Here is a 17402-nt window from a genome sequence, read left to right as displayed (position 1 = left end):
ACACCCCCAGGTTATAACATACTTAGAAAAGACAGAACCTACAAAAAGGTGGTGGGGTAGCCTTAATCTATCCTAACACCATCACAATCTCACCTTTCATGTATCATTTGGAGCTTTTCTCCTCGGGCCTCCACTAAAAATGGGTTCCTGACCCAGTCAGACTTTCCCGGTAATTAAATGTTAAATAAGTAAAATAAATAAACTTGACTTTACAAAAGCCTTTAATCTTGTAGCTCACCTACTGTTCAGCCATCTTTCTTCAGATGGAATTAGCCATGAAACCCTCCAGTGATTCAAAGCTTCCTATCCGTCTGAAAATAGGCGACTCACTCTCCAGCGGTGCTCTTTCTCACTCATGTGTACCCGAAAGATCATTCCTTTCTCCCATCCTATTTTCTCTGTTCATCAATGCACTCCCAGCAGGCCATCTCCACTTACACATCATCCTTTATGCAAATGGAATAGTTATCTAGAGGTCCAACACCTTCCACTCAGTAGTCAAAAAAACACATGAAAGAGGATTTCACACAACTTTCCATATGGTTACAACACTGGAAACTACAGTTAAACACACACAAGTCTCTTAAGTACCCAGCAACTGGCAAATAACCATGCATAGCTCAGCAACTTTGGAAACCCCTTTCCCACCTGTATTCCCTAGAAAGCTGAAGTTCTGACACCATATCCAGATAACAAAACCCAAAGTCAACGAAGCCAGGGCAAGTGTTGGTTAAAAAGTACGCTTGGCACAACTAGAGTATAACCTTCCATAAATAGCTTTTGTCTCCAAATAATCTCTCCTTCCTTCAAACCGTGGCCAGTAGTGTCTGTAGATTCATTAGTCTCAAAAAACACGGCATCACTACCGGGTTCTGGCCAAAACGCAGTGGCTTTCCATAACTCGTGGAATCAAACGCTTGGTTTCCCTACAGTTGCTTGAGGTGAAATTGCTCGAATATCAGTAGCACATAGGGGTCAAAAAAAACAAAACATTAAAGGCAAAATCACTTTTTCCCCATAGAAAGCCATTGTTGATGCAATTTGTGAGTGAACACCAGAAATGATTCACTTGTTATGGGGGATTTCACCCTTCTTTCAGTTGGTGCAACCAAGGAGGTTGTATATACAAGTTCAGGATGTGTAGTGGGCTTGTCCCTCACATTGGGGGGGGGGGTTCAGTGGGGTTTTCCATGTGCATAACACAATTAAAAACTGATATTTTCACCCATTTGCATTTTGGAAATGTTTTCATTCTTTCAGATCGTCAGCCTTCAAGAAATCTGCTTTTCAGAGTAAAACTCTACTCTTAACAGGCTCTCTATTCTTTAAACGTATTACTATCCAATCATTCCACTTCCCTGCAAGCAGACTATTTCCCTATACCTTATTTCCCCACCTCCCAACATAGCCTCCCTGCAGAAACTTGTCAGACAGAAAACCACTTGGCCTTAGATTTTCTGATGATTTCACTTCTGATCAAAAAAACTGAACTAGTGAGTAGTTTCAGTCCATTGTACAGACCACAGTTTCACCATCATTGACCTCAGCCTCATTACCACAATCAACAGAACGTGCTGGAGGGACAGGTTCATAATCCGGAGACTGCCCGTGCTATGGAATAGACTTCCCAAAAAGCTACATCTACAAAATCCCCATCCCTCTGCACCACACGCTCCAGGGACCTCAACCTCATTACCACAATCAACAGAACGTGCTGGAGGGACAGGTTGGTAACCTAGAGACTGCCCATGCTATGGAATAGACTTCCCAAAAAGCTACATCTAAAGAAATCCCCATCTCTCTGCACCACATGCTCCAGAGACCTCAACCTCATTACCACAATCAACAGAACGTGCTGGAGGGACAGGTTCATAACCTAGAGACTGTCCATGCTCTGGAATAGACTTCCCATACATGTCAAACAGAGCACCTCACCGGCCCTCTTCAAGAGAAATCTTGAGTGAATGGGAAATAGAAAGTTCACCCCGGGATCACTCCAGTGGTTCTACTCGACAGAGGCACTGGGAACTAAAGTCAGGTGGCACGATGCCAGGGTAATCCTACGGGCTAGGCTTGTAAAGGCTCCAGGGCCACTAGCATAGTACACACCTATGAACCTATTGGTCTAGAATTCTGAGATTCCCATCCAAACCCAGACAAAAAAATTCCTATAGAATATTCAGAAAGGAACTTAAACATTTTGTATTCAAAGGTGCCATTTGTATGTCTGTTTTACCTGAGCCGTATTACAGCCCCTCCTTAATACTGTTATTTTTTCACTGACCCTCTGTTCTTTCTTCAAGTTCTGTATTCCAACCTCTTTTTCAAGTCTTTCTCTCCATAAGCACATTCTCTCTTATCTGCTCAACTGCATTATATGCAAGAATTTCCTCATGATTGCATTGTGTTGTGTATGCACATTGTTGTTTATGGAATGTTTGCAAACTTTTTTTAAGTGTGTGTGTGTGTGTGTGTGTGTGTGTGTGTGTGTGTGTGTGTGTATATATATATATATATATATCTTGCTAAATTATTTGTTTATTTCTTCAAGTTCTGACGGGGGGAGGGGGGGTTACCGTATTTTCAACGGGAGAAAAGCTGCACGTTAGGCAAATGCATTTAAAATCTAAAACAAAAAATGACATTATGTTCACAGGAGATTACTAACCTCACAGCTTAAGGACACGTACAAGCCTAGCCAATATAACCCCATTTTACCCAATATATGTGCCCTAGCGGCAATAGGATGGCATGGATTTGTACTTCTTACAGATCGCCCCTGTCAATAACGGACATAGGCACTACCCCAGCTATGAATTTGTGATTCCACCCCAGCTATGAATTTGTGATTCCTCATCCACTGATCTAAACTGCATTTGAAGAGGGCCAGGGAAGGACTTTGCTTAATGTGAATAGGAAGCCTGTTCCAAAGAAAAGGCAATCTCTGAGACACATATCTGCCTCCCCAGCATGTTTTATTTGAGTCGCTGACTAAGTTTAGATCCCTAGATAAGGTGAATGTTGTGCTGTTTGACTTGTGGATGTGTAGCAGCTCCATCAGGGCTGGGTTTGTGAGTGCCTTGTGAGTCAGGCATAGGTCGCCCCTTAATAGTCAGTAGAAGACAGAGTAAAGGTATAGGGCGTTTAGTCTATCTGCATAGTTCATGTTGTTTACACCCTGTATTTTCTTTGTGAGAAACCTCTCTGGTTGCTCCAGCTGCTATCGGTGCTTGGTCAGGTACATGCCAAATGGCGGATTGTACTTGATTATTGCTCTAATGAGGGCTGAGTGTAGAGGCACTATAATTTCCTTGGATCTGGATGCCACACACCTTTACTTATAAGTTGTGCCAAATAGAAGGACTTCTCAGTCCACTGTGGACACATGGCAGTTACAGTTCAGGCTACTATTTATGTTCCTAGATCTCTTACCTCTGAGTCTACTCTTGGGGCATGCTATTGCTGTTGTAATTTGCAGGGGTATCTGACTTCCCAAAGTGTATGATAATGCATTTTTTGCATTTAGTTTTAAGCCATGGTTCTGGCACCAGCCATTTGTCTGATCTAGACACTCCTGAAGGATATCTACATTATTTGGGGATTCAGTGATTGCCCCCAGCTTGCAGTCGTTGCAGACTTTGTCATCCAGAGGCCTTTCACATTAGCCTTGAATTCAGAGAAGTATATTCCGTACAGGAGTGGTCCCAGCATTGAGCCCTGTGGCACACCACTAGTAACTGGCCTCTTGCTGGATCTGGATTCACCCACTTTAATCACATGTGCCCTGTCCTTGAGCCAGTTGGCTAGCTATCTGATGACATAGGGATTTAGGCACAGTTTTGTTAGTTTATTTATAATATCTGAGTGGGGAATTGTATCAAATGCCTTGGACAGGTCGAGGTAGATGGTATGTATTGTTTTACCCTCATCCATGGCCTTAGTGACTTTCTGAAAGAAATCCACCAAGTTCAGTAAGCATGACCTGTCCTTGACAAAGCTGAATTGGGTTGGGTCCAGTGTTTGGAGACTTCCTATTTCATGCTTTTATCAGGTCACATGATCATTATTTCCATGGTTTTACATACAAAACTAGTCAAACTTATGCAGGTGGATCGCTCGTGCTGTCCTCCACTCTACTGGGGCAATGCCAGTCCACACACTTTGTATAAATAGAGATCTTAATGGGCCTCATAAGTCCTGGTATAAGCTGTTTAAGAGGCAACCTGGTATATCGTAAGGCCTCACTGAAGCTGTGTTTTTAGCTTTAAAAGTGCAGTGGAAACCTATTCTTTGGTGATGTTTGGCGGTGGAGGGTGTTTCATGGGGAAGAACTTGGGGGTATTGGAGAGGTGAAATTTGAGCTGAATTTGTTGACTAGCAGATTTGCAATATCTTCTGGCTGAGAATAGGTGATGTCTTCTACAACTAATTTCACACATTGTTGGGTGTTGCCATTATGACTGCAGACATAACTTAAAAATGCCTTATGGTTATCCTTAGCTTTGGAGGCTAATTTTACCATAAAAGTCTGCTATCAGAGACTTGACTAGTTCCCTGATTTGCATATTTAGACTAATGAGGGTTTTCTGCTCTGTTGTACACATTCCCTCTTACTTCTCAACAGGAGTTTCTTTCTTATGTTGTACATCCTATTAACGTCAGGGGTCCACCAGGGTGGTTTGTTTTTTGCAGTTTGACCTGGGTTTATTTCGATCTGGTACTGTCGTTTCTATGCAGTTGGTTATGTGGTGGTACAGAGCTTTTGTGTATGCCTCTAGAGAGGTTTCTGTGTTTTCTGGATTTTGGGAGCTTAGAAATTATCTATGCCATCCCTTAATAGAGGGTAATTTACCTTCGAGAAGTTCTTAAAGATTTGGGGTTCGGTGGGGGGACTAGTTTTACCTTTATTTCAAGGGAGACTGCTTTGTGGATGTCACACGAGTTGTTCAGCACTTCATCATATGTGTGAGAATAAGATTATTTGTTTCCCTAGTGGGGAGTGCAAAGTAGCTGCTCCAGGGCATTTTATTTACAAAGTCAATGGATCTTTGGGCCTGCATTTTAGTGGTCGTGTATGCCTCCCAATTAATGGTGGGGTAGTTAAAATCACCCATGAGTATGGTATTGGACTGGATGGTGAATGATTCTAGTAACGTCAGGTATGATGTATGGGTTTCCCTGGTTTGTGGTGGGGGACCTGTAGCTAGCAGGAATATGGTAATGGATTTTCCCATGATTAGTTAGACATGGAGTAGCTGAAGCATGTCCTATTGCTTGACCAGCCTTGAGGTGTGCTTTTCCTTTATATAGATACACTTCTGCCTTTTGCTCTTTCATGTTCATTGGGTGGTCAGACTGCATGAAAGGAAATTATAGCCATGTGCTGCTGGAGTACTTTCCATGGCTTTGAACCATATTTCAGTAACTGCAGAGATGTCAACATTCTCCGGGGTGAGCAGAGCTTCCAAGGAGTGCAGTTTCTTGTTGTGACTCCTAGCACTGAGCGGTAACACCTTTAGCGTGTTCTGAGTAGCTTTTGTTATGTTGGAAAGTTTTTCTGTTTAGCAATGCCTAAAAAAGGCCCCATGGGGTGGATAAATGTTTTGGCCAATATCTGAAAGCCTAGATGTGACGGGTGAAGACCATCCCTGGCAAAACAGCATGATCTGTCAACCATGAATTCCCAGGCTGGACCCCTTTGGGATAGCACCAGTACCCAAGCCAGTTGTTAAAGTTGATAATTTTCTGCTGGTATTGGGGCATCATCTATGGAGGCAGTAGAATGCTGCTCAATGCTAGGCTCATACCTGCTTGTGACACACCTTCTGAGAGCTCAGTCATGTCTCCCTCCATATTTTCCAAGGAGTTACAGTGGATATAAAAAGTGTACAAACCCCTCTTAAAATGCCAGGTTTTTGTGATAAATGAGACCACAATAAATCATTTCAAAACTTTTCCCACCTTTAATGTGACCTATAACCTGTACAATTCAGTTGAAAAACAAACAAATATGTTAGGGGAAAAAATATAAAAAAATAAAAAAATACAATAAGATGGTTGCATAAGTGTGCACACCCTTAAACTAATACTTTGTTGAAGCACCATTTGATTTAATTACAGCATTCAGTTTTCTTGGGTAGGAGTCTATCAGCATGGCACATCTTGACTTGGCAATATTTGCCCACTCTTCCTTGCAAAAGCGCTCCATGTCTGTCAGATTGCAAGGGTATCTCTTGTGCACAGCCCGATTCAGGTCACCCCACAGATTTTCTATTCGATTTACATCTCGGCTCTGGCTGGGCCATTCCGAAACTTTAATTTTCTTCTGCTGAAGCCATTCTTTTTTTGATTTGGATGTATGCTTGGGGTCACTGTCATGTTGAAATGTGAGATTCCTCTTCATCTTCTGCTTTCTAGCAGACACCTGAAGGCTTTGGGCCAAGAGTGACTGGTATTTGGAATTGTTCATAATTCCCTTCACCTTGACTAAAGCCCCAGTTCCAGCTGAAGAAAAGCAATCCCAAAGCATGATACTGCCACCACCATGCTTCACCGTGGGGATGGTGTTCTTTTGGTGATGCAAAGTGTTGTTTTTGCACCAAATGTATCTTTTGGAATTGTAGCCAGAAAGTCCAACCTTGGTCTCATTAGACCATAACACATTTTCCCACATGCTTTTGGGAGACTTGATGTATTGTTTTGCAAATTTTAGCTGGGCCTGGATGGATGTTTTTCTGTGTAAGAAAAGGGTTCTGTCCTGCAACCCTACCCCATAGGCCAGACATATGGAGAATACGAGAGATTGTTGTCACATGTAGTACACAGCCATTACTTGCTAGAAATTCCTGCAGCTCCTTCAATGTTGCTGTATGTCTCTTGGTAGCCTCCCTGACCAGTTTTCGTCTTGTCTTTTCATCAGTTTTGGAGGGACGTCCAGTTCTTTGCAACGTCACTGTTGTTCCATATTTTCTACATTTTTTGATGACTATCTTCACTGTGTTCCATGGTATATCCAATGCTGTGGAAATTTTTTGTACCCTTCTCCTGACTGATACCTTTCAACAGTGAGATCCCTTTGATGCTTTGTAAGCTCTCTGTGAACCATGGCTTTTGCTGTAGTAGGCAACTGAGTAAATGTCAGGAAAATCCTACTAGGACAGCTGAACTTTATTTGGGGTTAATCAGAGTCTCTTTAATTGATGGCAGGTGTGTACCCAAGAAGACTGAATGCTGTAATTAAATCAAAAGGTGCTTCAACAAAGTATTAGTTTACGGGTGTGCACACTTATGCAACTAGCTTATTGTATGTTTTTTATTTTTTATATTTTCCCCTAACAGATTTGTTTGTTTTTCAATTGAATTGTACAGGTTTTAGGTCACATTAAAGGTGAGAAAAGTTTTGAAATGATTTATTGTGGTCTAATTTTTTTATATCACAAAAACCTGGCTTATTAACAGGGGTGTGTAAACTTTTTATATCCACTGTATGTCTTGGGTCATTCACTCTTACATGGACTATGACTGAATTATGCTGGTACTTAGGAGTAAATGACCTGAGTGCTTACATGATTGGGCAAATCCTGGCCCCTGACTGGTAACTAACTGTAACCTTCCCCTTATCCATCCTGGTAAGAGGGACAACAGTGTGTCTCACAATGGAGTCTCCTATGACCAGAATATTGGGTTGTGGAGTGTTTCATGTTATGGGCTTGGTAGTTGATCCACAATGAGATATGGCCTTATGTATTGTGATGGGAGTTGTCTTGTTTGTGTGCATGCAGAGTTTCCGAGGCTCGCACCTGAGAGGCCTTTAAGGTTTGGGTAAGTTACATGTGAGCAACTCTGCATTTGTGGGTCTATATGTGTGTGATCCTTTGCGGGTGCAGTTAGTGATGTGTATAAGTCATTGACACACCATTTTTTGTTTTTTGTGTCTGTATGTGAGTCTAGCCTCCAGTGTCAGCGTTTAACTACATCTGTCACATACTGCCTTTGTCTGTTCAAGAATTAAGTGGCTGTCAGTGTGCATAAGACAATTGTTACATTGCCACAGGATGCCTGTGTCCACTAAGCTGGATGCAGAGATAGCAGGAAAGTGCCCATCCATGGTTGCAGGTCCTAGTATGTACTTGAAAGGATAGGAGCTGGAGGGTCTTTGTAATTGGATGAGGGAAGGGTGCTTACTCGGTGTAATCTTACCTAGCCGGTGATGCTGCCCAGTGCCAAAGCAGATGTCTGAGCAGCGATAGTCATGGGTCCTATAATAAGGTAAAGTAGACCGAAATAGTCCTAACTAAATGTGTAAATGCGGCTTACTGTGCAGACTAGTTGCCTGTGATTAACATGGGACTGAGGTAAAGTTCTAAGGTAGTTTTTATAGGGAAATTAAAATTTCTGGTGATTGAGTATATTCAAGGCACCAGTAATCGCCGCTGCGTGAAGACCAGCTTCTTGCAAATATGAGGCTTGTATATGATCAGCAGAAATAAAGTTTTATGCACACTATGTCATTAGGCCAATCAGGTAAGCTCACAATGAGCTTTCCACCAGAATCTCCCAGTTCGTATAGTTGATATCAGCCCTCTTCTGCCACAAGAGTGCAGACTTTGACCTTCTTATTGTAAAATGACTAGTTTGGAACCCAAGTGTTAATGAACCTCAGACAGATTCTTAATGCTAACTATGAAACACTAGATACAATGTATTTCAGTGAAGAATACCAGCCTTTACAGCAGCTTGAAAATGCAGCTTTAAACTTTAAAGAAGTGCAAAAAACAATAAATAGCACAGTAGACGTTCACAGTATAATGAAAATAAGCAATGTTTCCAGATGTTTGTGTCTGTACAAGGCAATGGCACAGCCAGCAACTCCATGCAAATATGCCAAATTTGTACCAGCACTGGAAATACAGAAAACTCACTATTAAGTCTTTTGGTCAATAAAGCATCCACACTTCGAGCCCTTTTGTGTGCTTTCCTACTCGGATAGACAATGTAAACACCTACTGCTACTAGATGAATAATCAGAGTTCTCCTAATGTAAAAGCACAATAAAAGAGTGTCCCAAGTGAAATACTACCACAAACAAACTTAAACTTAAGGAAAGACAATAAATAATTCAAGATAACAGCATTGAACTTTAAACAGCTTATAAAAAGTGTGATTATTCAGTAAATGTCATTTACTTTGTAAAAATAAGCAAAGAGCCACTCAATTGTGCAATTTGTAAAGACACTAAAAACAAGGTAAACCGATTTAATAAGCCCTCCAGACAGTAAAATAATTACATGCAAGAATCTCAAGTGTGTTTCCCCAACGTATACAGACTAGGCCACCACCCACTGCCACTAGGTGGAAAATTCACTGTCCTGTTGATGTAAAAACAAAGGAGCTTTCTAGAGTGTAGAAATATACCACTTTATCCAACAGCTAGCTAGATGATGAATTCAGAGCAAATAAATCAGTAGAGCAGGCAGTGAAAGTAAAAATGTTCTTTTTTTTTTTCAAAATAAGCTCAAAGAAATGCAAATCCAAGATATAAACAGCAGTTTAGAAAGGTAGGAGCTTATAAAATTCAATTTATAGTAAGGGTCGGCAGCTTAAAATCACCAAGTTTGTACAGCAGATCAAGGCATACCTCTCAACTGTCCAGATTTTTGCCTCATATTTTTGGTCTTTTCCTTGTAAAATTTGTGGGGGGGATTCCTGAGAAATCACTGACATGATCTGAGGATTGAAGTCACTAAATTATTATTGTTATTGTTATTGATATTTGGTAACCGGGAAAGTCCACTGGGTCAGAAACTCATTTTCAGAGGAGGCCCAGGGAGAAAAGCTCCAAGAATGGTTACAAGACATGGTCCCCATCACCTAATCAGATATGCAAATATATACATAGTATAGAAGAGATTTCAGTTACATATTACAATTGTACATCATATATCGGTAGCAGTTCCAGTAAAACATAATACATACCAACAAGTATTAAAACATGAAATTAAAAACATGTAAAAGCATGTATAGACAAACATATCTCTGTTGTATGTATACACCTTTTATTTATTTATTTTTTTATAGTAAACATTTTGGTCTATAAAGCTGCTACTGGAGCATATTTTAAACAAGCCCAAGGAAATGCAAATAATGCCATACATTTGAGTTTTAGACTTCATAACCCTCGACAAATGCATGCTAACACAAATCCTGTTATTCTAGCCACTTTCTAAGTTTATAACAGCAATATTTAAAATATGTCTGTATTTTTTGTCCTTTGTCCCTCCATTATGTTGGAATTTGTCCAGATTTTTTGTGCTAAGAGGTATGGATCAAGGAATGTGAGGATGGCTGGGAAAAATAACCGGCAGGGAGTCACCAACAGTGCTCATAGTTTTTGCAGGCCCTGAGTCGCATCAGAAAAGACAGACACGGATATTCTCTGTGCATTTTTAAATATCACTCAAGCAACAAATTAACCAAAGTAAAAATACTGTGAAATGTGCAGCCTAGATATTTTAAGTGTCTATCTGTCACATAGAACAAAAAAAACACCAGGCCAAGCAGATTTCTTAAAACAGGAAACAACATGGAGCAGGTAAAACAGAAACCAGCTCTATCAGTTTAAGCAACTCACAGACAAAAAATAGGTGTACTTTCTTCACCCAGCAGGGAGTCACCTACAGTGCGAGTAGTTTTTGCAGGCCTTGAGTTTTATGAGAAAAGACAAAGCCACAGATAATTCTCTTTGTATTTGTGTCACCCAAGAAACAAACTCAACCCAAATATGCTGAGTTTACTTGAAAAACAAGTGTATGAATACATGTAGAACATATTATATAACGTACAATAGCTTATGAATTTTAAAAAATGCATTTTTTCATGAGGTAGCTGGTTACAGAGAAATTACACAGATAAGCACATTACATTAATACATTCCCTGTCTATCAGTTGGAAATACATAGAAGTGTAACAAAGGCATCAAGGGAATTAGCAGAAAGTAGATCTTAAGAGGACATGTAGTTGCATGAAATATTAGGTAAATTGAAGTAGAGAGCTTGTGTTGTTGTTGCCTTTCGGCTTTTCCCGGTTAGGGGCCGCCACAGCGGAACTCCGGTCTGCTAATGATTGGCAGTAGATTTTCACGAACGCCGAGGTGCCAGCTTGACATTCAACCTTCAACAAAGGCATGCCCATTTACGCATGTCTTTCGAATGCCACCCAATCGCGGGGAGGACATGCAGACTCCACACAGAAGGCACTCCCCGCACTCCAGCCGAGAATTGAACGGGAGAACCTCTTGCTGTGAGGCAACAACACCACCGCTGCACCACAGCAGATAATCCTGTAAATTAGAGGACATTTCCTGAGAAATAGAAGTTTTGTAGGAGAGAAAGTAGATAGAGGGTGGGGTGGTAGTCTGTAGTACAATAGTGTAATGACAATTTCAGGAAAATATACAGTGAAATTTCTTAGTGATAGAGATATAAAGTTGCATGTGCAAGATTAGGGTACAGAAAGGTTAAGTAAAGTAAGTGCAATTCTGATGGTGGTGCTTAGGTTGAGTACTGGGTGGGAGGTAGCCTGGCATAGTACATGAGCACAACCAGTTGTTTAGCAGATGTTTCTTTAGTGATGTTTGGAAGCCATGCAGTGTGTCCACTGTCTTATTTCAAGGGGGATTTGGTTCCAGATTTTTGCTATCTAGTTAGAGTATAGTGAGTCTCTTGTGCTGTTGTTCAATTTTGTGATGGATAGAAAAGCCTTCTTGCTGACTCGTAGGGCTTGATTAGTGGTGTAGGGTTGTAGTATTCCTTACAGAGCTAGGCATTTTTCTGGGAGCTTATTAATTTGTGGGCTGTAATAAGTTGATAGTAATTGAGGTAGTTTTTTAAGTTTTAGCTTGTTAAGGCTTTTTAGTGCTATGCAATGGTGGGTTTTCTGAGGATTATTTGTTGCAAATTTTGCAGTTTTGTTATAGGATGTCTATTTGTGATGTTTAAGATTTGTAAAGATGGGTGAGGCATAGAGTAGGGATGGAAGTAGGTGCGTCTGTGCTGTGTTTTGTCTGGAGTTATTAGTGAAGAATTTCCTAGCCCTGTAGAGGGATCCTAGTTTACAGTTTGTATTTTTTTGACGGCTAGGAGCAGGTATTGGTCGTACCTGAGATTATCACTGAGCATTACTCTAAGGAGTTTTGCTTGTGTGACATATTCTGTTTTTGTTTTGTTGGCTGATAGGATATAAAAAGGTTGTTTTTGGTTTGAGTAGTTTTTAGGGGTGAAAAGCATCAGTTCTGCTTTTTTAGCAAGTCTGAGCTCTCTAGCTATGATTCCATGGGGGGTGTTTTCTTGTAGGGAGGCTAGTGTTTGGGCTGGGCAGATGAGAGTGATATCATCTGCATATTCTATCAGGGTAACTCACTCAGTGGCAGAGTGCAGATTATTTATAAATATATTGAAAAGAAGAGGTTCTAGAATTGATTCCTGGGACACTGACTCTGAGGAAATCAGAATAACCTTTTTGCTGTTTAACAGCTTGTTTCCTGTTGGATAAGTTAGCTGTGAAACCTGGGTAAGTGATATGGGGTATTGTGGCCTAGGAGGGATAGCTCCTCAAGGAGTTTCTGGTATAAGGCAGCGTCAAACACTTTGGCTAAGTGTAAGAAGACTGTTAGAACCAGGTTACAATTGTTTTGGAGATGGTCATCTGTTTGTAAAGTTTAAAAGGGCAGTAGTGGTGCTATGATTAGGCCGAAAGCCTTGTTGAGTCGAGGAGGGTAGGTTATGATTCATGAGGTATTTGAGCAACTAGATGTGGATACATTTTTCTGATATCTTGGATAGGGGTGGGGGATGGCTATTAGATGGTAGTTGGCTAGATCAGTAGAATGTCTGCCTTTATATAGGGGTATGATGCATAATATTTTCCGGATGTTGGGGACATGGTTTTCTTATATGGATCTGTTGGTAAGTATAGAGACTGGGAATGCTATAATTTCTGCTGCTATTTTGAGGTGCTCTGCTGGTAACTTGTCAGCTGCCAAAGTAGTTGGCTTCTTTTGTTGTAGTTATTTTATTATTGTTGAGGTGGGTACACATTCAAGTTTAAAGTGTAATTTTTTGTTGTTCAGGGGATGTGGAATAGTGGGGGGTGAGGTGGAGTTTTGTTTGGTTAATGATAACATAGAATTTGCAAAGTAGATGTTGAGTTGAATTGCTGTATTACCTGGGTGTTTAGAGGTTGTGGTGAGTTGTGGGTAGAGGGTTGCCTGAGGTTGAGCAGTGACTTTAAGGACTTCCAGAACAGTTTGGGGTTATTTTGGTGGATGTTTTGTAGGTTTGTAAAATATTCTTTCTAGTCATTGTATTTTTTTTTCAGATTTCTGAGATGTCTATAATCCTGTAGTGTTAATTGAGTTTTGTGTTTTGTATATGCTTTCCAGGCCCGGTCTCTGTTTAATAGTAGTCTGTTACTAGTGTTTCGTAGCTGGGGTGTTTGAATGGATTTGACTCTTGTTTCTAAGCGGGGCTTGCATATTTAGGATGGTTAGAAATATATGATTAAAATGAGTAACTGTTTCATCTAGTGGTAATGTTTTTAGGCAGTTTCAGTTGAGCTGTTATAAAGCATTCGGGGTTAAAATTCTGCAGACTATGGATATGTCTGTATGCTACTTGCTTCTGAATGTTTACCCACTGTCTGATAGCTTAGGTGGATAGTTGGTCACTAATACTGTCTGGCAAGCTTCCGGTAGCATTGTTTGAAAGAATCCAATCTAGTGTGCTTTCTTTGCTAGATGTTTTGTGGATCCTGATAGTGACATTTAATAGTTCTGAGAATCTGCATAAGTTTAGGTCAGGTGAAGTATTTTATTTGTTTCCAGTCAATGTTTATGGCACCTAAGATTATGGTCTGGTTTTTTTATATTGTGATGCAGTCACCAAAAGCCTTCTTCATTCGTGACTAGATTGTTTCCAGAGGGAACGTGTAGTCCTACGAGGCAGTTTGATTTACTGTTATTGAGTGTGAGTTAAGTAATGAGATTGTGAGTGTTTTGAAATATGGGGGTAGTTTGAGGACATTGGATTACTTCTAGGATGTTTTTAAAAATAATTGGTACTCCGCCTTCTCTTCTTGTTAGCCTGTCTGCCTGATTGTTATATCCATGAGGGAGTGTTTGATTACTAGTCATGTCAGTAGCAGTATGTGTGCTGGTGTTATAGTGTGAGAGGGTTGTATGGAGATCATGGGTCTTGTTGCATATACTTTGAAAATGTATGTTTAGGAGAAATAGGTTGTGAACCGAGTTGTGGTTTGGGAGAGGAGTTATGTTGTTCTGAAGGAGTGTGGTTGGCTTTGCACATTAATGCTTGGGCCGGAGGTGGGGTGGATGTCCCCACTTTGGACCAGCTTAGTTACGGTATACAGATATGTGGAGAAGTGTCTAGCCTTTTTATGTTTATGTAGATAGGTGGAGAGTGATGACGTACTGAGCTTTAAGTGTTGAAAGATGTGTGTTACTATAGTACGGGAGATGTGGCTGAAGAATGTGGTGTATTACAGGACTGTTGTGGTTGTGGATTTGTGGGAGAGAAGCTGGGTGAATATAAGTGTGATTGTAAGATTGTGATGTGTAAGAAGGGTTAGTAGAGTTATGGTGATTGTAAAGAAAGTTTTGCTTTTGAAAGGAGTGTAGGTTGTCATGTACTTCCTGGTAGTAGGAGTAGTGTTTGCTGTAGTGTAGCTTTGCTAGATTATTGTACAGTGTATGGTTTAGGGTGTATTATTGAAGGCTACAGGAGTGTAAGACAGGGTACAGGGTGTACTGGTGCCCAAACGGAGCAAAAGTGTAATGCTTTGGTGCCTACACACACATTGTAGGACTGTGAAGAGAAACAATCAGTGTAGCTGCATTTAGAAGAAAGGTGAGCCTAAGGTAATGTTACAGAGATTAATCTTCCCCAAGCAAAGTGTATTTTGTGCCTGTTTGTGATGGTAAAGAAAATGTCAGCTGACAGTACTATGCCAGCCAGTGTATTGAGGTAGACTGTCTTACTGAGATTGAGTTAAGCTGGGAAACTGACTTATACACAAGCATTTTTTTCTAGGGACTGTAACACAAGTATATTTTGTTGTTGCTGCTGTTTTTAGATTTTCCACCTAGTATGAGGTGTAACTTTTAGAAATAACGTGTTTAAGCACTATGTTTTCCTAATGTTTATTTTCAGGATATGCTGCTGTAAGCTAAGTAATTATTAGGTGGAAAAAATGATATTGGTTTAGCTTTAGTGGGAGAGGCTAGAGCACACTGTTAGATAGCTGAAGACATTAAATAGAGCTTATGATTATGAGTGGAACATTAATCATACTTTATTCTTTTCTGCTGAGGTGAGGGGATTCTTGGTTGTACATAATTGGTCTCACTGAGTATATTGGCAAAGTTTTCATGAAGGTGGATGGTATTGCACTATATAAGCATTTAGGTTTACTGTCTACAGCTGAAAGTGAAGAAGAAAATAGGCAGTGTAACACACACACACACACACACACACACACACACACACACACACACACACACACACACACACACTCACACACACACACACGCTTATTTATAGAATGCTGGCAATGTCTTATGCGAATGCATACCTCCAGGCTGAACCTTTAAGTGGTCCATTGAGACCAGTGTGCTACTCCAGTTATCAAAATTAAATAAAGTAAATGAGGAAAATCGTTCAGAAAAGATATGAGGTAAGTCATTCCGAAAGGATATGGATATGAGGAAAATCATTCCGAAAGGATATGAGGAAAATCGTTCAGAAAGGATATGAGGAAAGTCATTCCGAAAGGATATGGATATGAGGAAAATCATTCCGAAAGGATATGAGGAAAGTTGTTCCGAAAAGATATGAGGAAAGTCATTCCGAAAGGATATGGATATGAGGAAAATCATTCTGAAAGGATATGAGAAAAGTCGTTCCGAAAGGATATGGATATGAGGAAAATCATTCCGAAAGGATATGAGGAAAGTCATTCTGAAAGGATATGGATATGAGGAAAATCGTTCAGAAAGGATATGAGGAAATTCATTCTGAAAGGATATGAGGAAAGTCATTCCGAAAGGATATGGATATGAGGAAAATCATTCCAAAAGGATATGAGGAAAATCGTTCAGAAAGGATATGAGGAAAATCATTCCTAAAGGATATGAGGAAAGTCATTCAGAAAGGATATGAGGAAAATCTTTCCAAAAGGATATGAGGAAAATCATTCCTAAAGGATATGAGGAAAGTCATTCAGAAAGGATATGAGGAAAATCTTTCCAAAAGGATATGAGGAAAATCATGCCTAAAGGATATGTGGAAAGTCATTCAGAAAGGATATGAGGAAAATCGTTTCGAAAGGATATGAGGAAAATCATTCCTAAAGGATATGTGGAAAGTCATTCAGAAAGGATATGAGGAAAATCGTTCAGAAAGGATATGAGGAAAGTCATTCAGGAAAGTAATTTCATTGTTCCTTGAAGAAAGGAATCCACGGAAGAATCTGAGAACGATCAAAAGATCTGTAAAAAACTTGAAAGGCCACTAGGTAGAGTTTCACTGTAAAATCAGGATGAAAAAAGTCTTCAGTGGACACTGAAGAGAGAAAGACTATAAGTTGAAAAAAAAAAAGAGAGAAAGACTATAAGGAAAACATCAAGAGAGCATCAGAGAGGAAGACAGAATGGCAAGACTTGTCCATCTGTTAATAAAAGTGGAGTTTTCCAGCAGATGAACTGTCTATGCACTTTGAAACAGGTTCATAGGTGATTATGAGCCTAACAACTCAGGGGGCCTTTTTAAGCCTAACCATGTTTTCCAAATTTATCTTGATATGTTTTGATACCCTAGGTGTTATTTTAAGGGGGGTATATGTAGGTCTGGGCATGGGTAGTCAAGCATTTACAGGCTGCCCGTATCCATTAGAGGCATAGATGCCAGACTAGGGATAAATTTGTTACGGAATAACTCTGCTCCTCATTGATGGGAAGCCTGCTACAGAGAAGGGGTAGTCTCACTGTCCCTCCAATGTGTCTTATTTATGCTGCAGGCAAAGTTTAGGCCCCTACACCTAATTCTAATGCTGTTTATTTTGCATATGTGCAACAGGCCCATCTGAGTGAAATTAGAAGAAGCTTTGTTGGCCAGGTATGTGTCTCTTGTCAGTAGTCTGTAGGAGACTGAGTAAAGTGGTTGGGCTTTGAGGCAGTCTGCATGGGATGTGTTGTTTATGCCCTGTATTCTTTTTGTGAGGAACCTGTGTGGATGCTCCAGTTGTTGCATATGCCTGGTCTGGTACATAACAGAGGAGCAGTGTATATCTAGTATTCTGATATGCAGCTTGCAGCTGGGAACTGTAAAAAA

Source organism: Protopterus annectens, chromosome 7.part0 (genome assembly GCF_019279795.1).
Source record: "Protopterus annectens isolate FY-2018-M chromosome 7.part0, PAN1.0, whole genome shotgun sequence".
Lineage (NCBI taxonomy): Eukaryota > Metazoa > Chordata > Ceratodontiformes > Protopteridae > Protopterus > Protopterus annectens.
This window is presented reverse-complemented; position numbering follows the sequence as displayed.